The following is a 25,283-nucleotide window of genomic DNA, read 5'->3' on the forward strand; positions in this document are numbered from 1 at the left end:
GGGAAAGGGACACCACTACATTCAAATTCAAACAGCTTTATTGTCATGACCGCAATGTTACAGTGTTGCCGAAGCGCACACAGCGGATACAACGTCTACAGACATTTACACAACACAAACAGATCGTGGGAGATGTACATACAACACACAGAACTGGCTAAAACCGTTTCGGTCACTAACCGGTACGTCGTTTACCGGCTGTTGCCAAGTTTGAAAACCAGCGATTACGTCAAGGCAAATAACCCTGGCCTCGGCGAAATTTGAGCCGGCAATCGCTGAAGAGTCCAGTGCAAAAAAAAAAAACTTTCATTAAAACCGGTTTCAGGCGTACTGTAGGTGCGCCACCACATTTGGGAGTCTGAGGTTTAAACGTAACCCAAGGTGTAAATTAAACGCCAATCCTTGTTACGAAATTATTTTCTTCTTATTTTCCATTTGGTTCTGGGAATAAAGAGTATCAGCGGAGAACTGTTTTATTTGATCGACAACGGCTGTCCATTTTTTTTTAATGTTGGCGATTTGTCTCGATACGTTCCACCAGCTGGTAGTTTTTAAATTTTTTTTTCTTAGTTAATCTGTTCTACAGTTTAATCGTAATTTGCACTGTCGGTCCATCAACGTGATCGGCAAACCGTGCAAATTAAGACCCAATTCGAAGAAAATGCTGCAGATGACGTGTAGATTTAATTTTTTTTTAAAAAAAAGCTATAGATGCTTCTTTATTGAGAAAAGGCAATCATATAAAACTATTTTATTCCCTGGCCCTGATTGATAATTAAGCGTGAAGGTCAATTCAGTAAACGTCTATTGGTCGGTTTACACAATGATGTATTTCAGTGTCAGGGCACTTTTAAAATGCCGTTGTGTCTCACAGTGTCCGGGGACTATGGGGCCAGTCGCTGCCCTAGTCTAGAGGGAGGAGGCGCGACTGTACCGGCTGAGAGGAGAGGAATTTAACCGAGAGAGAGGCACCAGCTGTGGAGCACAGGGCACCACTTTCAGGGCTCACACATTTCAGACATGCTACTCCGGCTGCAGGCGGCAGAGGGCCGGCTGACAATGTCTGCCCGGCTTCAGGCAGCAGCACGGGAAACTGGGGGCTCCCTTGGCGGCGGTGTGGGAGGGGACCTGGCTGCTGAGCCCTCAGGTGTGGGGTGGGGAGAGAAATAGGTGGCTGACTGCACTGAGACCACCCGCAGGACCCCAGAGTGAGATGGGAGCTCCACTAAAAGTGGGAGACGACTCTCTGACATGGGATTGGGAGGAAGGGGGCAGGTCAGGGGGCAGCAGCCAGAGAAGCACTGGGGGAGAGTGAGCGGTCAGCCCAACACCGCCGGCTTCTCTCCATCCGCAGTGAAATCATCAAAAGTTAGTCAAGTTAGTAAAAAATAGTAACACAAACAGGTTGTCCCATCGAGTCAGCTGTTCTGACGCTCCTGCCGAAGGCATATGGGCGGGGGGACTCCTATTCAGGAGACAGGGAACAGAAAATAGCTCTAGGGGTGCCTTATAAATGGATGACCCTGTGCTCTGACCCCCAGCTTCTCTCCCTCTCCGTGTGTGTATGCAAAAAGACAGATTCCTAATACAAGAAATTGTATGTGGCCAATAAAGTGATCTTATCTTATCTCTTCTCTCCCTCAGAGTTTCTACGCCCAGTGAAAGAGTAGAGGGGTAAATAAAAACATGCTTTTTTTGCTGTAGTCCTTCCTGTTATGTGCCCTCCTTCAGTAATAAAGGTGGCACACCTGTGCCTGTGTTTTACCAAGGTCTGTGCTCTTATGCCCCACATGTTACCGCCCTGAATGTATGGGTTCTGTTACATGATTATTCAGCGGTGCACATATCTACTTGATGGATTTACTGTAGAACAATAAATAACCATTCACTGAATGGAGAGTCACGGGTTTGAATAAAATAATCTTTAAACGTTCCAAAGAATCATAAATTGATGTGAGCAGGAGACTCACATGTTCTCCTATAAATCAATACACCTTTTAAGTAAATGAGAAAGATAGGAGGATTGGTAATACTGTTTGTAACAAATTTGTGACAGGTTTGTAACAGTATTGTCAAGCCCTCCTTTTCTTTGTAAGGTTCTTTAGAACCTTAATATTGATTTAAAATATGGTGACACACAGGCTACCACAGATCTTTGAAGCTAAGCATCTAGCTGGGTCAGTAGTGGGATAACAGGTTGCTGCTGTAAGTGGCGAGGTTGGACCAGTAGGTGGCACTCTTTCCAAACCGGACCCCAGTATGAATGGTACATAAAGCCAAAGTCCTGACTACTTGGTCAAAAGGCTCTTAATGATAGAGAAAAGGTACTAATCCTGGTGTTCTGGTCACATTCCACACTGGGCGTGTTCAATCTGGCCTTTTTAAAGTTGCCTTGCTGGCTTCGGTCAATTGCTGAAGCATTTCTTCACTAACTGATCTGCTGTGCACTGGCTCATATAGACTGCTGCCTGTCCCCTACATCAGTGCTGTGTTACATTGGTACAGGAAGTGGATCTCATTCAATGTCTAGTTGTGAGATCCTCAGGGATAAAAAAACATGCCATATACTGTAAATGCAAGGAATTGTTATTATTTTACCTTAAACATGAGAATGTATGTGTGGTTACAAAAGAGAGGAGACCAGGTGACCCATCTAACCTATTTGGTAGCTAGAAGTTAATTGATCCAAGGAGCTTGTTAAGACATTTCTTAAAAGTAACCAAGGTATCAGCTTCAACACCATGGCTGGGTAACCTGTTCCATAACTACACAACCTAAAACGTTTTCCGAGCTGACTGATCAATCTGTTGATTGATGCACTGATTGTTAATTCTACTTTGACTAGCAATCTGATCAATCATGTAAATTATAAAACTGTAAATCATGTGATAATAAGTATTACTATTATTTACAAAAAAATATTTAAATTGTATAACTTCTAGTGATGTCACAGACATCTTTTAGGATTCAGACTGTTTTGGAGGGAAACCGACATAATTATTAAGATACTATTTGTTGTAGAGAGACAAGAACTTAAAAAACAGAATAAATGTATCTATGTATATAAGCTTTGCGTCAATCTTGCAAACTTGCCCAATTCCTTGCCACTTCCAGGATTTACACAATATTTCACAACACCTGGAAGGCATTTTTAATTGTCTTAATTAAATTGTATACAAGCTTCTCCTTCCTATACAGAGAACTCAATGTCCCAGCTCCCAAAAAAGTAACCTTTTTCAGACTGAAAGTCACCCAGAACAGCAGAATGTACATGTGACTACATAACAATTTGTAATTTAGGAAGCATATATTGTTATACACTTACTGACCAATGCAAAATCAAACAACCTACAACTGGGAGCTCAGCAGGAGCAAGTGAATTCATGATTCTGAGGATTATCTTTGGCTATAAAGCTGCATAAAATAAAATAAAAAATGATCAATGGGGACCAATAGCAGATCATAAGGGGAAAACGCTGCATTCTTCGGTTATGCTCCACCTGTTACTAAAACAAACGTAAAATAATCTAGCAAGTCACTAAATTAAGAGGTACAGATTCAAAAAGCAGGGACGAAATTAATACTATGCGCAGTGTTAAAAATTTGAAACACTTTGCATTTTTAAAGATGACCTGTACTTGTCAAAGACATATTCGAATATTATGTGTCGTATCCGCGCAAACCCTGTTTTGTTACGTCCTAATTTCACTTCATGCAAATAACGTCCCAATTTGGCTATGAATGGGATGATAGAGCCCTATCTCACCTTTACCTGCCCAGCCACGTGACCGTAACTCTTCCTTTCCTACCGGTTAGAAAGAAATGTTTGTGTTCGCCCAGGACTAAAATGTCTCAAGTCGTTTGCTCCTAATTGGAAAGGTTTACCACACAACAAAAACCCGGCCGACCCGTTTATCTAGTTTCTGAACAAGGTAGCCATTATTACGCTTGCAAAAGGGAAAAGGGAGTGAGCCGAAACCTGCGCTTAGCTTGTGACAGGGAAACGACTTGCTCGTTAACATGGTTCAACGGGCTGAACGGCGAAAAGAAGCGTAAAAAAAAAGAAGAAGAAAAGAAACATACTCCCGAAATATAAAGGAATTTGGTAAGTGTTTTTTTTCCAAGTCTCGGTTTAATCGCATCTCTGGACTCATGATTGCTCTTCGGGTTAGCTCTTACCTGAGAGTTTGAGTAAAGCGTGTTTCCCTCAGCGTATGTAGGTGTTTTCTATCGCCTGATTTTAGAAGTTTTGAGCAGTTTTAAAACTTGCGATATAACTCATAAAAAAACTAAAGTCTTGGGAATATATTAATATTTTGCATACGACGTCCTTACATTCCGCTTGCATGATTTCTTTGACGTCGGAAAGTTTTAATGATTCAAAAAAAGTTTTTTTTTAAAAAAAAACCATTAGATGTTAGCATCTGATATTCCCACTTGTTAATGCAAGCGCTTAGTATTCTTTTTATTGAGAAGTAAAAACGCGAGATTATGGCTTCTCACTTTGTAAGCACATCGTTTTACCTGGATGTTTGACTAAGTCAGTGATCACTGGAAATAAGGAGAATTTAGAAATTCTATTAGTCTGGATGTATATATATTAATTTATGATGTGGAAAAATGGTAGCTCTCTGTGCTGTTGGATTTCATTTGCTTTATAGCGATATTAATGGGCTCGTGCAATCCCTTTTTCATACTGTAAAGACGTTTATGATCGGTATGGTAAATGAACCCTCCCCTTTACTTGCGGAGGCATTGAAAATGGGTATTTTTTTAGCTGATTTGGGGAAATATTTCACCGTTAGAACAGATGTAAGCCACTATTCTTAACAACACGAAGGTTATTGCAGAGGAGCGGAAAGCAGTTGGTAAAACCTTCTTTATTGATGGGCGTAATAACGAGCCTTCGTTGGTGATCTCTGAGATTCAGAATTCACGGTTATTTGACATCAGTTGTTTTCCACTTTGGAGGCTGGGGAAAAGGTTTATGTCCGACTCAGTCGGGACGACACGCCTATCAAATTGTGATTGGATGAAACGCCGATCAAAATCTTGTTTTTATTAGTCCTACTACTCTAGGAGTGGAAATTTACTGCACTTAGGTATAATATAGAGCTTTATTTCACATCACCAGTATTTGCTGCATAAAGTATCTTGAATTGTTCAGCCCTTTATGTTCACTCTCCCCGCTACTTAGATGTTATAACTGATACGTCGTCATCGTATTATTGTAGAACGCCCCGTTCATCACAGGTATCTCGCAGTGTTTAACGCTGTTTTCTGATGTAATTACTTGAACTCATTAATTTGGATACCGCATTAACCCTTTTGGATCCCTTCTGTCGCTGATACAGGGTGCTGGTTCGGGCTTGCCCTGAATCAGTGTATCTTGAAATATGACTAGTTTACTGACGATGTTGAGGTCGGTGTCATTTCTGGAGGAAAAAAGCTTGAAAATCAGAAATATCAGCATCTCAACCGCTGAGCCTTGCGCTACCTCACTCCTGGCTGAAACTGCTCCTCATAAGTTTTTATTTATGCGAGTCACCCTAGTTGTTACTAAATATCTTCGTATTGTAGAAATTGTGAATCAGAAACAGCAAGACAGTAAATAAAATGCTTAAATTGTTAACATATATATATGGAATGCCGATCCATAGTAGTATTTGCCATTACTAAGAAAATAATCTGAGGTCGAGACAACACTGCGTGAGAACCTGTAATTCTGCTTTTTTGTTTGTAAGGCAATTTTTCGTTAGTAAATCCTTTATTGACTGTTTTTTATAATACTGTTTCCAAGTAGGAAACCCTCCATCTCGGCTCTGAATATTCAGTTTAATTGTACAGATACATATGAGTCTACAGGGTTTGGGACGGTCTGTGTTCCAAAATAGGATGTCATCAAAGACATTTTCGTATTTATTTTATGAATTTCACTTTTTCCTTCAGTATTCTATGTGGTGAATTAAAAAAAAACAGCTGGAAGTATTTTAACCCTTAATGGTAGTGTTTTGAATGTTCATTTGTTGAGGGATTCTGCTTTTTATTGATCTGATGTTTTCAATAGTTAAGTAGGCGTTTCTTACGTAAGTTAAATACTTTAGTAAAGTATAGATATTAAGATTATTCTGATGCTACTCACGTTTTGAGAATAAAATGGTGATAAGATCATCATTGCAAAATATTTTGCCATGTGTTGTACAAAGAACAATACTTTCTATGATTAGGCTGTAGTGTAAGAGTGTTCAAGTTTTTTTTTTAACCTATATTTAAGGATCACCTTTCTTTAAAAACAACTTGAAGAACACATCGTCTACTTCTTCGTGTTGGAATCCAAAAAACGAATGATCTCAAACAAATGTTAATGGAGCTGTGACTCCCAGTTCAGGAATGCTTTAGGTATTGCATTTGTCTGTGTCTTCAGCTCTATTTAAGTGGGTGTCTTGTTCATGTTACTGACAGAAAGTAGGATATGGTGACGAACCTGCAAAAGACCAGCACTATTTGATCAATTCTTAATCAATGTCCTTTGAGAAATGTATCAGATTATTTATTGTTACTATGGCGGCTAACCTGTGGGTGTGTTGTCTCATATTCTGGTTGATAACATTTTTTCCCATTGTGTCCTACAGAAAGAAAATACCTTGGTAAAAAAAGAATGTAGTTTTTATCTAAATCTTGTATTTTTAACAGAGTACAGAGCCCCAATTTGGTTAGTGGGGCATTCAATACTAAAAAATACATATATTTTAGTTTTAGCATTTAAAGTGCTAAAGATCCAATTAGTAAGAAATGCCTTTGGTACATCCAAGTATTTTCTCTTCAGATCTTGTTAACAATTGCTTGAATGTGTGGATGTAATGAACTGATGCATTATTAACAATTATCATGCTTTGTCTTCAGATGAGTAATTGAGCAGCCAATTTAACAATAGGCTGGATAGGGCAACTTCTAAACCTGCAACTGCGGTTCCTTTGAACCTGAAGAGTATAGAAATGATCCTTCCAATACAATTTTGGTCTAATGCAATTTGCTCCAGATTTTCAGAGAAAGTGTTTGCAAAAATGTTAAATTGGAAATAGAGCCAGAGAGAACATTTAGAAGAATTATCTGGTTGGCCTGTTGGGTAGTTTAGAGGTTAAATAATTAGGTTTAAGAATCTTTTTCAGACAAGGTATGGGCTTCAGCCACATGGCTGGGTAGCTTGTTCCATACAGCCACCACCCTGCTTTGCATTCAAGAGCATAGGCGCAGACTGGAAAAATGAAAATGTACTGAGATACACCGATAACACAAATACCACTGGTTTCAGTTCACATTGGTTATATTTTTAATAGTTCTGTGTAGTTATGAACAGAGGCAAAGGTGGTGCACATTCTGCAAGGATATCTCCCTGTATATGCTACCTTCACTTTTGTCGTATAGTATCCTTTAAAGAAGGTGTTAAGTATAGATGCCTGACCTTAGTTCTGATCATCTCATAGTACTATGAAGGTAGATTTCAATGACGGTGGTGTTAAGTTAAGACCAATATAAAGTTAAAAGCAATCCAGTAAAACTCAGTTGCTCACTGTCCAGTGATCTTAAGACTGAATACCATGCTAACAAAGTTCATGACAGTTTCAGAAGTGCTAGAAATGGCAGTCATGTCGCAAATACAGAGTATCCAGTTACTACTTTGTGCTGTCATCCATCCATTTTCTAACCACTTCTTCCAATTCATGGTCATGGGGCTTATCCTGACCAGCAATGGGCACTACACCCTGGACAGTACGCCAGTCCATTGCAGAGCACACACGCACCTAGGGCCGATTTTCCCAGAAGGCAATTAAACTACTAGCATGTTTTGGGACAGTGGGAGGAAACCCACATGAACACGGGGAGAACATACTACTGTACCTCCACGCAGGGAACACCCCAGGAACTGAACTCGGGGCCACAGCCCTGTGGGGCAGAAGTGCTGCCCACTGCACCACCACGCCAACTTCCTTCATAACACCATATTACAAAGTCACTGTGGCGACTCATGTCGGGTTACCTGCAAGGACACGTTTTTACAAAGGTTGCTGATACAGAAAGATTGCTCATTGTTCAATATTTGGAATGAAAGTGTAATATATATACTCTTAAAATGTTTACAGCTTCCCTTACATTGGAAGTAATGCATACGAACTTTTAAATAGAACAGAAATCAGCCTGTTTTAGCACTGAGAGGGGTGGGTAGATGAATTGGTTTTAAAAAGAATTAATTGTGTATTGCAGTACAACCCAGAAGAAGTTTTTTTAATTATCTGGTGGTGCATCACATATAGCTGAATGTAAAGTTAAATTTGCATTAAAATTAAAAACAAAATTTACCAATAAGCGGGCCAATTCATTTAGCTTTTAATAGCTGATAGATCCAGGGATCTCGTCCACTTTTTTATACAGTGTAGGGTGCTGATAATTAGTCTCTGTACTATTGAAGGGCCACTGTGTGGATCCATCTCTTCATCTCATTTTAACTGTTAGATTTGCATGTGGAAAACCTACCCAGAAAAGCAGACTGAAGATGAATGGATGGATGCAAAAAATACCCTTTCATTTTCATCTGCAAGCAATGATGGAAATGGTAGATAGCAGTTTGCTGTTATAAGTCATCTTGCTCTGCCAATAAGTTAAACATCCAGAAAGCAATACACGGATTTTTCTAAGAAATGTCATATTAAAAAGTCATTAACAAATAATTCTTGGAATAATACAATTACTAATTATTAGTCAATAGTTTAAAAGACTATTTTATCTCAATGTTTTTCCAGTTTGCTTGTTTTGTTTGGGGTTTTTTTTGTTTCTAATTTTCCAGTTGATCCATTTGCTCTTCTTAAGCTTTTGCCCTATACATTAGATCAGCAGATGTGTTTCTAGCAAATGGTGGACAGGTGGCTGCTTGCCCTGCTAGGTCATAAGAGTTGCCAGTTTTAATATGCATGGTCTGGACTCCAGCCAGTGACTTGAAGCCTGTGAGTTTCCCCCGGCGATCTTTAAACCTTTACCTGGTACAAATCAAAATATAGTCATTTCGCTTCAGAAGCAGTATTCTGGGAGGTAGCATTAACAACAATGTAAAAATGAATGGCCTGAAACGGACATTTTGATCTTCAGAGTGGTGGCATTTGAAACATTTCTGCTTTGTTTTTCTGCTCTGAAACAGACCACTTCAGGACTCGGTGGGAATGGGTATGACTCTTTTGTGTGTATTGAGAGGGTGGATACAATCTTACAGTGGATCCATTCAGACAGAATCAGAGAACAGCAGTCAATATTTTTCACAAAAATATACATCGAAGTAAAAAAAACAATACCCCATGTGGGTATAAACCTCCAGCCTGCGTGAGAACTGGTTTGTTCTTTTTATTCCTTTCCAGATGGAAACAAAACATCTGCCGTTCACTTGCTGTAGTGAATTTATATGCACAGTTGTGAATGTGTCGAATCGAAAGTTCAGGTCAACCCGCCTGAATATTTCACTAAGTCTGCCATTATTTAAAAGCTGGCTGGATGATGCATGAATACAGAACAACCGTTTCACTTATACATAAGTAAACAGGGATAGGAAGGCGGTGGTGCTTGGTGGTTGTCCTAGGGGGGCTAGTGTGCGTCGCAGGTTTTAATTCTAACAAATTCAGCTCTTAACAAAGTGAACTAGCTGGAACTGGACTGATTTAAGAGATTCTCCCAGCTCTTCTGGTGCTTCTTTAAAAATATCTTGAAAACCAGCAGACAGGCTGACCCTGCAGGACCCGAACTGGACACCTCTGGACTAAGGGAAGAAGATGCCATTGGCATTGTGATGTGCATCTGTCACTTATTTCCGGTTTTCTTGATAATCTGTCTTCATCGCCTGGTGACTGGGAGTATCCCGTTTCCTAGGTTATTGTTGATTCTACAGACAAAACACGTCTGTCCATGGAATTTCACCTGCTGTGGGGCCAGCCAGGCTGTTTTCCCCTGAGGCGTCTGCGGAGCACAACTACACTGTTACACTGAGGTTTTCCATAGAGCTTCTGATCACAGAGCCAGTGTTCCAGAGACATGCACACCGCTAGACAACTGGAGTATAGAATGATATGTATTGTCTTGAAACGAAGTGCTTTGTAACTCCTAGACTGAAGTGTTTTTCTTAGATTTCAAAGGCCCACGTTTAAAAGAAATGTCAACAAAAGTTTTGATGTTGGTACTTTTGTGCAAAGAATGTTTTATTTCCAAGCCGTGAAAGGATACAGTGCTCGAAATTGTCATAGAAATGGAAAAACGGAGGTCCGAACATGTACGTATAACACGCACAAATGTGCGTTATTCTAGTGCGTCAGTATTCACAACATTTTCAAGGAAATATTAAGACTTTTCAGCTTCTGCATGTTAGTAGTGTGATAGTTCTGCACACCACTGTTGCAAACAAGTCATGACCTGGTCTCCTCTCCTTCTTCTTGATGGATGTTCCACATCAGTACTGTTGGAGTTGTGCAATTTAAACAGTTTTTCAGCCTCTCCCAGTTGTGTAATTAATTTTACAAGCAACAAAAATGAGAATATTGTCAGTATTTTGTGGTTTGGCTTATTTTCAGTTCTAATACTGATTAGTGAATACTGAATATAAATTTACTTGTGCTTTTTTACTATTTGTGTACTTGTGAATATAATCCCCTAGGGCTAGTACTTATTGCACACCAGCTCAGCACTTGGTGCACTATGCAAAAAGGGTTAAGGTTGGTGAACAAATGGTCACAGTTAATGAAAACAATTCCTGTTACATAATATTGAGTTAGTATTCCTTGTACTCAGAAGGTATGTTTAGGAAAAAATATGCAGAGTACTGTATTAAGAGAAAGAATTTCGAATTTATTATTAATGTTAGTATTATAAGGTGTTAAAGGGGTGAACTACTAAGTAGTTATCTTAAATGATATATCTCTTTTTGGTTTAAATTTCCATCCACTATTGTAAGTACATCTTTGTGCAGAATTGACTTTACTGTTTAATCATTCAAAATTCTTTCTAAAATTTTCCTTTTAAAATGCATAACAATGTTTGAGCTCTGAGTCTGTTTGAACAATCTCTGTGTGTGGCTTTGCAGAACAAACAGTATCCTGTGTGCGACCAGCACAGACCCATCAAGTACAGACCCAGCTTTATATACTCGGTAAGGTCTTTGTTCACAGGAGGGAGAGGGAAAGCTACTGAAGGTACAGCTGACAATCTGCTGAACTGGTAACATCAGGATGCATAATAAGTGGCCTAATTCTACTTTAATGTCTTCAGAACATGATAAACATTACTTTATTGACATAACTTTAAAGTCAAATATTAGTCTGCAAATAGCTGAGATGCTTTTAACCATCCCTGTGTCAAGCAAGTATAAGCATGTGATGGGTGACAGCTTTGAAGCTGTGTTTCATGAATGTCTGTCTCTTCGAGTTGTTCTTGATGTACTGGTAGTTTTACTCGGCCAGAGTGAGCAAGAAATGTGAAGTATGTGCTTCAAGTCACTGCTTAGTAAGGTCTGGAGTGAAGATTAATAGAATGCATCATAGCTAGGACTAGATAGATTTCAATCTTTGCAGCTCTGTGAGACTTTAGTTCCTGTGAACACGAAATGAATTATAAAAGCCCCGCAGCCCCTCTGAAGCCAATTCTAATAGCCTGCAATACAGTCCTCCTCAATTCCATCAACTCCCATCGCGCACTCTCTTCAGTTTTACGCAGGGCTGAAACCTTGGCCTGGATTCAAATAGAATATCAGCTGGATGTCTGAAATTAGCTTTCTGTGCTATAAATTGTGCAATGGAATTTCTGCACAGAACGGGACGATGGCATTATAACATTCCCCATGGGGGGTGTTCCACCTTCAGTTGTGGAAAGCACAGTGCAGAAGGTGTTTCTGACCAACTTTAAGGGGTGTGATATCACCATTTGCTAGAGCCAAAGCAAGATTAGCTGTGCGGCTGCTGAAAACTCCTTTTGTAATCCGAGTTTAGTTTTAGTTTGCATTATACTCAATGATTACTATTGGCTTTTTTATGGTCTTTATTCATTACTGGGTCTACAGTATGTGGCCTTGTGTCCTGCTCCTGGGGTGAAAAGCAGAGTTGAAATACAGTTTGCTTGATGCTCAGTTACAATCTTTAGGGTATCATTGTCCTTAGAACTAACTGGAGACACCAGTTTAAGTGAAGGACAGAACATCGGCAAGATCCCCTCAAAGGCATGTCTGCAACTGGCCCCGGGTGCGAGTGCGTGTGTCTGTGTGTCTGACCTGTGATGGAAAGGCGTCGTGTGCAAGGTGTATCCTGTTTCTCGAATCCTGCTGCGCGTCGGTTGTTTGCCGAGATAGGCTTCAGCTCAGCCGTGACCGTGAGATGGATGAAGCAGCTAGGAAATGAATAGATGGATAGTGATTATTGAAATGGTCTCTTTTGCTAAGCAGACGGTCCATTTTCTTAAGACAATCTTCACAGATTTTAGAGGGAGAGCGTGTCACCGCATGTGCAGTAGCATACCACGTATGCCTGGAGCAAGCAGTGTTGTTGTTTGTTAAAGAGGCAGCTGTGTGAGCGAAGAAATATGGCAACTGTAAGGAGAGGATGGAGAGAGGAGGTTGCAATTGGCTATCCAACATTAACCGGCAATTCGAGATTGTTGCGCACTGGGAAAACCGACATGATTCAGGGAATCAAACCTGTTTCTTTGCACCTGCTTTCTTCTGTTACATTCCTTGCAGATATCTCTGCAACTTTAATGAGGGATAATATTCCATTAGGCTGCTTGGCCGGGATCACTGACAACTCAAAGTGTGTCGGAGGAGAAACTGTATCCACATCACTGGAAACCTTTAACTCGGATGGCTTGGATGTAAGTTGTAAATGGCTTACAGCAACCAAAGACACCCGATTTAAACCCCTGTCACCTACTGTACCTGATAAGCATCTCATAGCAAGGTGTCGTGAACAGTGGTGTTGGTCAGATGGGGGAGTGGCTTGATTTTTCTGTTTGCAGTCAGGACATTTAAACCTCCATATTTCTTTGATAAAAAAACAAGAGGTAGAAACCTAACTCATCTTTAAGATGTTTTTAAAAGATTGTACAATATGGTTTCACAACTGCCAAATGGAAGTATAAAACTAGCTGAAGGATGACTACTAAAGTCCCATGAACGTTTCCAAGCCAGAGCCTTAGTTTTTATTCTTTTCTTTCTTTTTCATCTTTTTCATCTTTTTTTTTCTTTTATTTGTTGCTTTTGTAACTCCCCTCTTAATCCAGCTCCCAGTTTAAAGGTAGCTTGTTAGCTAATGTCCTGTTTAGTACCACAGTTAAATTGTCAGTTTGCTTCTTGGTAAACGGCAGGTTTTTACAGAAGACATGATGATTGGCAGAATGATGTGGAGTCTTACCGATAAAGTGTTCTGAGCCCCTGGGCCTCAGGACTTCGGCCTCCTAACTCCCATTCTCCGAGTAAGGATGGGTGTGTTGGTTGGCAGGTTAAAGTGCTCCAGCTTCCTTTAGGTACCTAAATCCATGATGTATAGTTCCTTTAAGTGTCTTTAAACATTTATTTTTTAAATAAAGTTACTTGATGGTCTAAAGGGGGAAAAATGCATTTGGGACTTGGACCTTATATTTAATGTTCAGGTCTTTTTGCCTTGAAGTGATAATAGATAATAGATTTCAGTTGCACCATCTTGTAAATAGGGCTCAAATTCGTCTCGCAGAAACTGTACAATTTAGTTGTTAAAATAGTCTCAGTTCTAACCAGCCACAGACACAACATAGGAAACCGCAATTCGGAAAAATTCGAAAGAAGAGCAAAAACTGAAGTCTGAAGACTATTTCTGTCAGTGATTAGCTGCCTAGTGAATATTTTATGCCAAATCATTGTTCATGCCTAGCTTTGTAACTTTGTGTTCGTTGCTCGCCAGCATGTGGATTTGAGAAATGTAGAATTTTCTGGGATGTGAAGTGATAGCTGTCTGGGAGGCCATAGGAAAATTTGTCCATGAACACCAGTACAGACAAGAGAATCACATAATATATTGTAGACAGAGAGTGCCAGGAGGAGTACTGTTTCACTTTAAAGTTTAATCAAATTTCTGCCTGTGTCTTGCATCTCTTAGATTTGTATCACATTTGTTAACAAGTTATTTTTTATGACATACTTATGATTTATGACTTACTTAATATGTCAATGGCCTTAATTGTTGATTGGTGCAGATGAAGAGATCAGCATGCTCCAGTGAGATTTATAACCCTGATTCAGGTTAAGACCGTGGGATAGGACTAGGGTATGAAATAACCAATAAGTTATTCCTAGATAGCTAGGTGTGAAGAATTTTAGGTAGACCAGATTATAACCAACTTTCAGATCTGGCCATGGGAGTTGCTTCCTGCAAAAACATGTAAGGCAACTCTAATCTCTGTATGTAGGAAACACAACATCTGAGCCAGGAATTTCCAACAGCTTTGAGTTCACTGCCACTATACTGGAGCACCCATTTGGTTTGAAATTCCTGGATTAGAGCAATGGCTCCAAACCCTGGTCTTGAGGAGTCACTATCTCTTTAGGGCTTAAGGTAAAGTCTTTAAGCTTCACTTTCAGGCAATTGTTAGGTCCTGTTTGGAACTACCACTTGTAGCAGTTCCCACACACAGTAGGGGAATGCTGCTTCTTAACCTACCTGCTCAAAATACCATGGGTTTACCTTAAAGCTTGGAAGGGGGTTTGGGAAATTAATTGACAGGAGTCACCTAAGTGTTCCATGTCCTTGCCCAGAAGTGTGCAGGTGATTTTATGTTGCGACCTGTGCTGCACAGTTTCTCACATTGGTATTTTGTAGGTAATATTTAAACAGCAACATCTATAAAAAGCCTTTTAATTCCTTTCTATTGACTTAAATACTTTCCATGAAAATCAAAAGTCAAAAGGCCACACAAGCTTTTATTTCTAAAACACTGCCAACGAAGAACAGTATCATGTCCGTGCACATGGGTCTGGAGCAGAAACAAACTGAAGTTTAATTTACCCCTCTCAGCTGGTTGTCAATAAAGGTCTGATTTCACTGACGAGTTAAGCAGTTGCTTTCTTGGAAGAAATATATATATATATCTCTGAAGTATGAAGGAGGAAGAAAACGTGTGAAAAGAAAGGTCTTCATACTCTTTCCTGCCAGAGAAAAAGGTGTTTGCATGCAACATTTATTTGGAGAATGTAAGCAAACCAGCCTGTCTATGTGGGAGGCTAAGAGGCAGTGCACATTCACTACTGCATATTTTGGATATTATAACTTTGTCTGTCCAACTCATAATCTAAGCAGTGCATAAAGACGATTTTGTCAGGAAAAAGGCATTTTTTTTAAATCTGGGAAAACCTATGCTTTGTCCATTTGAACACTTTCTGCCTATAGTTGGCTTATGTTGGCCTGGTGGGGCAGTGGTTAGCATTGCTGCTTCACAACGCTGGGGCCCTGAGTTCAATTGTTGTCTTGGGGTGCTATCTAAGTGGAGTTTGCATGTTCTCCCTGTGTTCACATGGGCTTCTTCCTGGCCACAGGTAGGTTATTTGGCTTCTCTGAAAAATTGGCCCTGGAGTGAATGTGCTTGAGTCAGTGTGTGTCCTGTGAGGGACTGGCATCCGGTCCAGGTTTTATCCCTGCTTGCTGGGATAGGCTCTGGCTCTCCTGCAACCCTGTATTGAATGAAGCAGTTAGAAAATGGATGGATGTTTGGCCTATAGCATCATTCATCACATTTAATCGTTCTCATTGTCAGAACGAAAGCGGCTCTTGTTAGATATGAAGTATACTGCGAACATGGTTCCAGTAAAACTTTTAGCAGGAAGAAATATCTTCACGCATACCATCTGGGCCCACTTAAACTGACAACTTCGGTGCCACCTGTTAAAGTTTGTGCATTTTAATTCATTTAAGGGCTTAGTTCTAAAAGGCGTATGGGAGGTTGTCTTTTTATCGTTTACAGTAAGTGTTTTTGATAGCTGGAGAGCAGTTGTTTTGTGTTGAATGACCTTACAAAATCCTAAAAAACTGTTAACAAAAACTGAAAGGTTTTTATGAAAGACCTAGTGGATAGACAAGGAGGTTGTTAGAAGAAATGAGGACCTGTAAGTTTTTAAGTAAGTTCTACTGTGGTGTGCTTGCGAGATGGCCTTCCTGACCGTACAATGTGTTGGAATTCCCCGGCTGGCTTGCCAGTAAGTGAGGTAATTAGGTCTCCATGAAAAATTAAAGCTTCTCATGTGGGTTAGATTTTCTGCTATCTCTTTCCCTGCCTTCCTCTGTGGCAGGTTTTCATTTTTATGAAGAGCCTTTGAAAAGAAAATGCTGTTTGCATCCTTCCACGGCTGCTTCAGGAAGTCCTGAATTTCCCGAATGAAATATTTGTATTTAAGCAGCTAGACTAGACTCTAGTCCCATTAAAGTATCAACACTTTAAGGTTGAGGAGAAATGATGTACGTGTTCAGGTAATTAATGGGACATAGCACTTCTCACAGACAGAGATTTTTAGAATTTGAGGACACATAGAACCCGTGATGGATTATGGATCCTGAAGACCAGATTTAGGAAAACAGCAGGGTGAGGCAACAATTTCATGTTCCGCAGAAGTCTGATGTACAACAAGTTTGAGGTATCTCTTCATAATGCTAACCAGGCCCAATATAGGCAACCATCTTACATCTGATCAGGATTGATGGTAAAAGTCAGGACAAGGGCTGTGACATGCCTGTTGTACGGTACGTATAGTACAAAGCCACCATTATTGCTGATATACAGTAGCAGCCAGTGTTTTTAGAATTCTTTGCCTTTTAAGTCTTGACTTTAAAAACAGAACCTGCCTATTAAGCCAGGCTGTGCCTGAGTAGTCTTGTTAGCCTTGGATTTATTAAATAATGGGTATGATTTGTTGATATCACTTTGTATCCTGTGGTAGCGCAGATAAAATTGTAAATTCTGAGTGAGTGCTTCTACATGGTCCTTTGTGCTTGCTTCTCAGTTGACTGGTATCCCATCCATTGTGAAGGTATTGCCATGACCCTTGTCATGAATAAGCAACTGTCGGACTTGCTGACCAGGTTACCCGCTGCTAGAAAAACCCTCTCTCAGGGAGAGTTGCGCGCCTGAATTCAGTTGAGTTTCAGTAGGTTCAAGGGTGTCCTTATTTCTGACATGGAATAATTTGGGTATGAAGCACAGCTTGTTGCTCAGGTTTTGCTAACACACAGCCCTGTCTCGTCCTTTATGGAAAGGCTAACCAAATACTTTCAGAGCGCCACCGAGGAGAATTTGTCAGAGCTTCAGACTCTTTTGACTCGGCATTTAAAAATGTGTTCTCTGATTGCATATGCCAAGAATATTTAACATATATTAAGGAATTATTTTAAAATAAAATACAGCACATTTTTAAAACTGGTGTAACCTGGCACCACATTCTAACACCCCCTTCACAATGTTTAGTTTTTTGTACTGTATAAAAAAACACTTCTGTAATACTGATTTTTTTAAAACAAAAACACAGTGCTTATCTGACCTAAACCAGGCTAATAATCTAACTCTTAATTTTCATTACAGACAGAAAATAATCACTGATAAAGAGGGTGTTGATTCTTATTGTAACTAGTTATTAATAGGGGCCTCAGTTTCTGATTTTGTATTCCTGTCTCTGCAATGCAAACCACTGTGCCTTTGTGTACATCATACACAGTATACCATGTAAAACACAATGATGAGCATTGTGGTGACTGAGAGGTAAGGATTCATAAGAAGGGTCTCTAAGATCCCCATAGTCCTCCAATGCATCAAGTCCTATGTACAAAAGTACAGATTTCTGTTGCAATTTAAGATTTACCTTTTAACTTTAGACTTTTAACCTCATTTAGAGGTGTTGTATAATACTGTATGTCACAACATCTGATCCCCCAAGAACCTGTGAATGTGAAATGCCTTCTGAGCAAAGCTTGAGGTAATTTACACACCCGAAGAAGGCTCCACTGCCGAAATGTTGTTTCTTTTCTTCTCTTTTCTTCTTTGGCAGCCTACACATGGTGACACAGCTCCCTACTTGAACTACTTGAGAAAACTTAGGTTAGAGCTGCAGGTTAGCAGCAGTTGTCAGCTGAGGTATTTTTAGTGGATTTGGGCTAAAATAAAACTTGTTTTTTTAGAAAAAAACTTCTTGTGCTTTCATCAGTGGGTGCCAGTGGGTGAGGCCCTACTGTTGGATACTCCCTGGTGCAGAATGACAATAGCAGATCGTAGTGATAACGGGGAGATCCAGTACTGCCTGGTCATTCACCATGCTCTCCTTACAGGACAGAGTAACTGTTTTGAGCATTGTGTTAGAGGCGGGCGGTTTACCTTTTGTAAATCCTTGTGCTCTGGTTTCAAAGCAGGCAGTTATCCGAGTCGTGTTCCTTTGAGATTTCTTGCTTTGACTCTCTCTTCTTCAGTTCATGTAGGCGGGGTCCTCGGCCACAAAAAAAACAACTTGTTTCCCCGGTTCAGTCCAATTTTTAGTTTAAGATTGCGCCTGGATTCGGAAGGGTGTGAAATCAGCGGGCGGAGCAGAGAAGGAATTGTCTGATTATCTGTCATCTTGGAGAACAAACGTCGTGATCCAGTCTCTTAATGCTTGCAGTTTTTAAGCATTTAAAACTGCACAATTCTCAGTCCGAGCTGAAATGAGACGAGTGTAAATGCAACAGCATTGCATGTGTTATAGTATTTTATGGGAAATGCGGTGGCTAAAATGTTATATCAACAAATTGAGCTATGGTACATGGACTAAAGTAGATTGAAAGGGGCCATTAATCTTTTCATCAGTTATTGTATTTCACCTTATTTTTCACTTTCCATAAGACTTTTAATTGAGGGATATTGGCTCAGAATATCACAGTACTTAAGTGTGTAACTCTATACTGTAAAAAAGATGTACAAGTATGTATTAGTACACTGGATTTACACATGATTTTAGAGCTCTTGTGTACGAGTTTATCTTCCAATTCAACATGTACAGTGAAGAAAAGAATCTTTGTATGAAAATACATTTTAAAGGAAAGTTTCTACACTTTGACCTGCAATCTGTACAAGAGTGAGCACACCCAAAGGTAATGAAATACTGAATGTAAATGAAAACTCATGAATATGTTCCAGAATTTTGGATTAACAAGACTGTCGTTTCATTAAATGAATGTCACTTTGTAGCAAATTGGAAAACCGATGAACCTCAGTTTTTAAGCTGATCCATAAAAGCTTTTTATATTATACTGATGATTGTTGTCAAAAAATACTTACAGCCTCCTTAAATGTTTTTCTATAGCATTTGGAATGCATTTATCACCTCTTTAGTAACTGTTAGTGACTAACAGAGGAATTATGGAAATATGCTTTGGCAAATTAATGTGAAATCCTAGGAAGTTAGCAGTAGATCATTCAGAGGTGTTTCTCTGCACTGTTAAAATTAGATTCTGCTGAGAAAAGTTACACATTAACAGCATTTTGTTTCTTCTTTACAAGGAATGGGAGATGGGACAGTTCTCAAAGACTGGATAAAACATTGCAAGGCATCCATAATGTGTTTTTACTGGAGGAGAGGGAATTAATAAATGAGTGGAATTTCGAAGGACCACTACTAGCTGAAGTAAATTTTGGTCCAGCTGTTTAGTGGACAAGCTGTTTAAGTCACCTCGACACGATTCAAATTTTTGTAGAATGTCATACACAGGTGCATTAAAGAAGCTGCTGTCCTACACTCTTCAGTGTGTTTGAGGCAGCATCAGGTTTGTTAAGGAGTCACATTATTAGTTGGCCTTTAAAATGTATTCTAGTGTACTAACACTTCTCTTGCACTTCACCTCTGGTGGAATTTTGTTTTTTTGACCTTGATCATAATGGGGGTGAAATTGTCATTTTGCCAAGAACAGCAATAGGCAGCAGGTGTTTGGTATTTTCCCATTACTATACTGGGACATTAGGAACCACACAGACTGTAGGATGAGTGCCCCCTACTGGCCCCACTAACACCTGTTCCAGCAGCTACCTTGTTCTGGTTCACTGGAGACAGTTAAGTCCATTCTTTTTTATTAAAACAAAGCATTTATTTTTAACCTTTAATGCATATTTCATGGGGCTTTATCAATCTTTTATTCGTTAGATTTATCATGCAAAGTCTGGGTACTTTTTACATTATTAACTTTATAATAAAATGCAAAAGAACAGTTGAAGGTTCATTCCATCTGACACCTGACAAAGGCTCCGCGGCCGATACATTGTGTCTCTTTGCTTTTCCTCTCAGCATGGAATAAACCTTTACCTGCTCTTCTGCAGCTCACGCATGCTGACACAGCTTCCTACTTGAATCTCTGATAATAAAATATACAATTGAAAAAGAATGTTATTTTTGTACAAAGTGAATTTTATGCTTTGCAAAGTGCTTTGAGACGATTGCCGTTAAAGGCAAACTACATAAAGCTAAGTTCATTATAAACCCATATCACTATTTACATCTTATGCAATTACTAGACAATTTCAATAGACACCAAAGGGCTGAAAGGTTTATAATTATATGGGTATGATTGTGCTTTGCCTTGGTTTACTTCACTTCCTTCAGAACGAGGTTAGCAGGTTATGGAGGTGATTTATGTCTGCCTGCTTATACTTTATCTACAGTGCTGACTGTATTTGGAATATTTGGACTGGAAGATATGTAAGTGATTTTGAAATATGTGTACACATGTCTTAAGTTCTTACTTTCACAGCATGGGTTTTTACAGTTAAATGTCACTCTGCTTGAGGTTGTTAAAGCAGTCTGGTCTCTTTTCACCTTCTAAAGACAAGCTGCCTATATTAATTAGTGTCTCTTAATTGACTGTGCGTGCTTCTGAGCCCTGAGCTGGTGGTCCTGTCAGTGGCTTAGTACTGCTGTGCACTCTGTGGTTCTGGGATAGGCTCCTAACCCTTGATATGGATTAGTATGAAGTTATGGTGATACGTGAGTTGAGTTCTATGCAGTCCTGTACTGCTGTTTCTCTGGCCACTGTTTATCAGAGAGTATTGGGAGATCTTTACCAGCTGAAAGAGCAGCTTGATGTGCAAGTGGCTTATCTGCATGCATTCTTAGACTGTAAATGCCTGATTTGAAAATTAAAACATATATTTGATTAGACTAAATGTGAAACCCATCCCTGTTTCTGACTGGTATTCGCTGACAGTGCTGACAGTTTGATAGTTGAGAGGAATGTGGACTTACGTTCTTTTATTATGAAGCACACTGATAAAAGGTGCTTAGAAATGGTATGAAACTAACAGAATGTTCATGATGTTGTTTGTATTAAATACAGGTGAGACTATTTATGGGTGATATACATCTGTCTGTAGATGCATTTAGTGACCTCTTTCACATAGATGCTGGATGACTTTATGACATAAATGAAACGAGCACCAAGCTGTGGTGTTATTTGTTCACTCAGAGTCTTCATATGTCACTTGAACCCACATGAAGCTCTGATGACATTCAGTGGCGAAAGTACACAAGACGACAGAAAATCTGGAAAGGGGCAGATTCTTTTTCACAGGACTGAACACCTGGGATTTGGTAGCTGACTGTAAGAACTGACCGAGATGGAACTGCTGCTCTAGAGCACATTTAAAATGGCAGTCATACTGTATGCGAGACAGGGCAGAATAACTGTGTAATAATTCTCCTTTTATCTTCACTCACCACTTTCCATGTGTTGCAAAAGTAAAAATGTGCTGAGAGGTTTTTTTTAATAAACATCGTGAGGTACTGTATATACAGCATGCTCTCACGTTTGCTGTGCTTTACCTAAAAACTAAAATAAACAAAGCTTGGTTTCCAGTGACAATCTCTTCTGACGTTAGCGCTCACCTCAGCGGTGACCTTTCCACCCGAACGCTTGAACCTTTCCTGGTTCCAGTACAATGAGTGTTGGAATTAGCTAAACAATAGCAAACTTTTTTAATAGAAATGAGACCTCATGAATTAATCAGCCTGTCTGCCTGCCAGAAGGAACTGAAACCCGAAACGCTTAACTTTTTAAAAAATCTGATATCCCTTGCATGTCAAAAAGACATTGCCTAAAGCATATATTATCAATTAGGTGATGCTTGTGCCAGTGAATTCAGAATTTAAAAAAAATAGTCAGTAATCAGCATTGTGTGACAATAAGCTATTAATTGACATGAGCAATCTGAATGAATCCAGAATTCATAATTACTGAAATGGTTTAACACTTCAGCTGTAACACATGACAAGATGTCTGTGTTTCACTTTTTGTACGCATTTGAAAGACAATTTTCAGAATATTCAGGCTCCGACAGTACGATACACAAGGCATTTCAAAACTTATCTTAAAGCTCCAAGTTACAAATCTTTCAGCCGGTGTGGGAAAAAGATAAGTGCTGTTAAAATCAACCCTTCCTCTCTGATGGGGTCTGATGTAGTGCTGAGTAATGATGAATTAAAACCACTTGGAACCAGCAGCCTCTTTTAGAATGTCATGCATATCAGACATGAGGTGAGGAAGGGAGGTGTCTACATTCTTCAAGTTTCTCCTGTTGCTTTGGGCAGAAATGGAAAGAATTTTAAGTATTTAAAAAAAACATCACAATGGAGTAGCCAGGGCGAGAGATTAAAGATGCGCTTGGTTGTAATATTTCTTCTACTTTCGTTTCGTTAGTTTGGGTTGGCTTCTTTCCTGCTTCTCCAACGTGTAGCATGTCTGTGGTGCTGGAGCGAGTGCTCAGGTCGTGACGAGGTTAAGCCCAGGCACCGATACAAAAACAGCGACATGGCGCAACATCGCACGTTGAAGTAACGAATATAGGTTCAGTGCTCCTCAACCAAACATCTTGCCTCTTGGTTTTTTTTCCTTAACAAAGGGACAGAGAACTTCCTGTGTCTCTCAGCCTCCATTGCGACAGCACCTGAATATGTCATTTTATACCCTCCATTTGTGTTGTGCATTTGAGTATGTTTTGTTTGTTAAGTTTTCACTTCATCTCTCTCTGTCCCTCCTCGTTTGACTTTGTTTGTATGCTTCACAAGCAGAAGAAGGTTAAACCGGTTTGACTGGAATGTGACGATGTGGCAAAGTGGAGCAGTCAGGGGGATTCTCTGCCTTCACCCATTTACCAGTCCTGCTTCCCCTACAGCAGTGGTCCTCAGTCCTAGTCCCGGTGAACACACACACACACACACACACACACACACACACACACACACACACACACACACACCTGCTGGTGTTCATTGAAATGTTTGCATTTTGTTTTCAGTTCACATTCAGCATTCAGTCACATACTGGGGGTTTTACTTCACTTACAAAATACCACAGTCAAAGCTCCAACATGTGTAAGAGCTGGGAACAAACAGCTCACATTCATCATATCAGTAGTAAGTTAACGGAGGGTCTGATTGTGGATCTGAGGGCTTGTCTGGAACAAAAACCAGCAGGTGTGTGGGTCATCAGACCAAGATTGGGAACCACAGGCATTCAGCAAGTCCCACACTGGTGGAATATAGGCCTACTGTAAGAGACTCGCAGAACACCTTACACTGGCATCCGTTTCAAAACTGGAATAATCTTACCGGCTTTTTACAACAAGAAATGCTGGCTTTAGTGTTACAGCAGAGTGGAAGCTGGCATTAAATGTTTTGGGTTAATGCTAATGTTACCAAGTACAAGAGCGTGTAGACGTTGGAGATGTAGTTCTCATCTTTTTAGAAAACGAAATTGCTTGTTGGCTGGTCGCTACAGAAAGCAAAGCGCCAGAGAAAACAAATGTTGACGGTGAACCTGTTCTTATGGCAAGCTTTAAAGGGCGGAGGTTTCACTTCCTGCTGGAGCAGTTATGCTGGACAAGACTAAGGAAAAGAAAGCTTTGGTGTAGGTTTTGCTGCAAAATGTGGATGGTGCTGAGCTAGTGGAATGCGGATGCTCTACACTAATGGAGGTAGTGGTCCAGGCCTTTCATCCTGGGGTGTGGCTGCAGTGTAAGTGGACACCTTTCTACATTGTCTTCTGTTTCAAAGTCTCATTTTGTTGTTCAAATGACGCTTCCTAAGGCTATCTGTCGTGAAATTACAACAGCACGATGCGCACCCATTGTAGTTTTTCTAATTAAGTGGGAATTGTTTGCACAAAGCAAGGTTTTGGATCCTGATGCCCCGAGTTGAATGTTTGGGTCCTCGACAGACTTGTCAAACATTTTAGCACTTGAAAATGAAATACCCAGGAAAGCGTATGTTAAGAACGGAGAGAAATTTGATTAGAAGAAAGAATTTCTGTATAGATCCCCTAAGCTTCCACATCATTGCAGAAGAAAGGGACTCTTTTTAGATCCTCCATTATAGATTACAGGCCGATGTCTGGCGCTTAATCACCTATAAGCTTTCATTGATCATTTTCAGCAGCATTCCTGCAGAACAATAGGGTTATGCACCTGAGCTCTGTTCAGCCAAATATAGCGTGTTCTGTATGAAACAAGGAGGAGGAACTGAGTTTGTTCCCATAACTCTGTATATGAAAATCTGTTTTGCAATTTCATTGTACCTCTGTAAACAATGAATGTCAAAACCTTTCAGAAAGTGATCATCCCAGAAATATCAATTTCAGATAGGCAGTTTAGAGAGCTACTCGAGTAGTAGAGCTACTCTATACCACACAAAGGTAAATGCCCAGAAACCTTTTATTTATTATTGCGTGGATTGCTTGTATATTTACAGTGCCTTCCAAAAGTATTCACCCCCCCCTTTTCACATTTTATTGCTACAGCATGGAACCAGGATGTATTTAACTGAGAAATTTTGCCACTCATCAACACAAAGTACTCTGTAATGTTGAAGTGAAAAAATCCAGACATTGTACTAAATTAGTTATAAATAAAAAAACAGAAAATAATTGAATGCATAAGTATTCACCCCCTTGCTTTGACACACCTGTTACCTCCGAAGTAACCAACTCTCTTCTCCAAGTCACAGAATTACTTGACTGGAGTCCATCTGTGTGCAGTTAAGGTGTTTCACATGAATTCAGAAAAATACACCTGTGTCTGGGAGCTTCCCCACTTAGGTAGTGGATTTCCAAGGAAACACTACACCATGAAGACCAAGGAACATTCCAAGGAGATCCGAGACAAGGTTCTTGAAAAATACCAGTCAGGGCAAGGATATAAGAAAGTTTCCAAGACATTGAATATACCTCGAAGCACAGTGAAGTCCA

General features: G+C 39.8%; 1 protein-coding gene across 1 annotated transcript in view; it reads left to right on the plus strand.

Moving 5' to 3' along the window:
• The first annotated feature begins 3,921 nt into the window (after window positions 1-3,921).
• atp8b1 (ATPase phospholipid transporting 8B1) overlaps window positions 3,922-25,283 on the plus strand; it is a 53,683-nt gene continuing 32,321 nt past the window's right edge. The window contains exon 1 of the mRNA XM_088909874.1: window positions 3,922-4,105. The gene's annotated coding sequence lies outside the window, so the exon portion shown is untranslated. The remainder of the gene's footprint in view (window positions 4,106-25,283) is intronic.

Source organism: Atractosteus spatula, chromosome 3 (genome assembly GCF_055471065.1).
Source record: "Atractosteus spatula isolate fAtrSpa1 chromosome 3, fAtrSpa1.hap1, whole genome shotgun sequence".
Taxonomy (NCBI): domain Eukaryota; kingdom Metazoa; phylum Chordata; class Actinopteri; order Semionotiformes; family Lepisosteidae; genus Atractosteus; species Atractosteus spatula.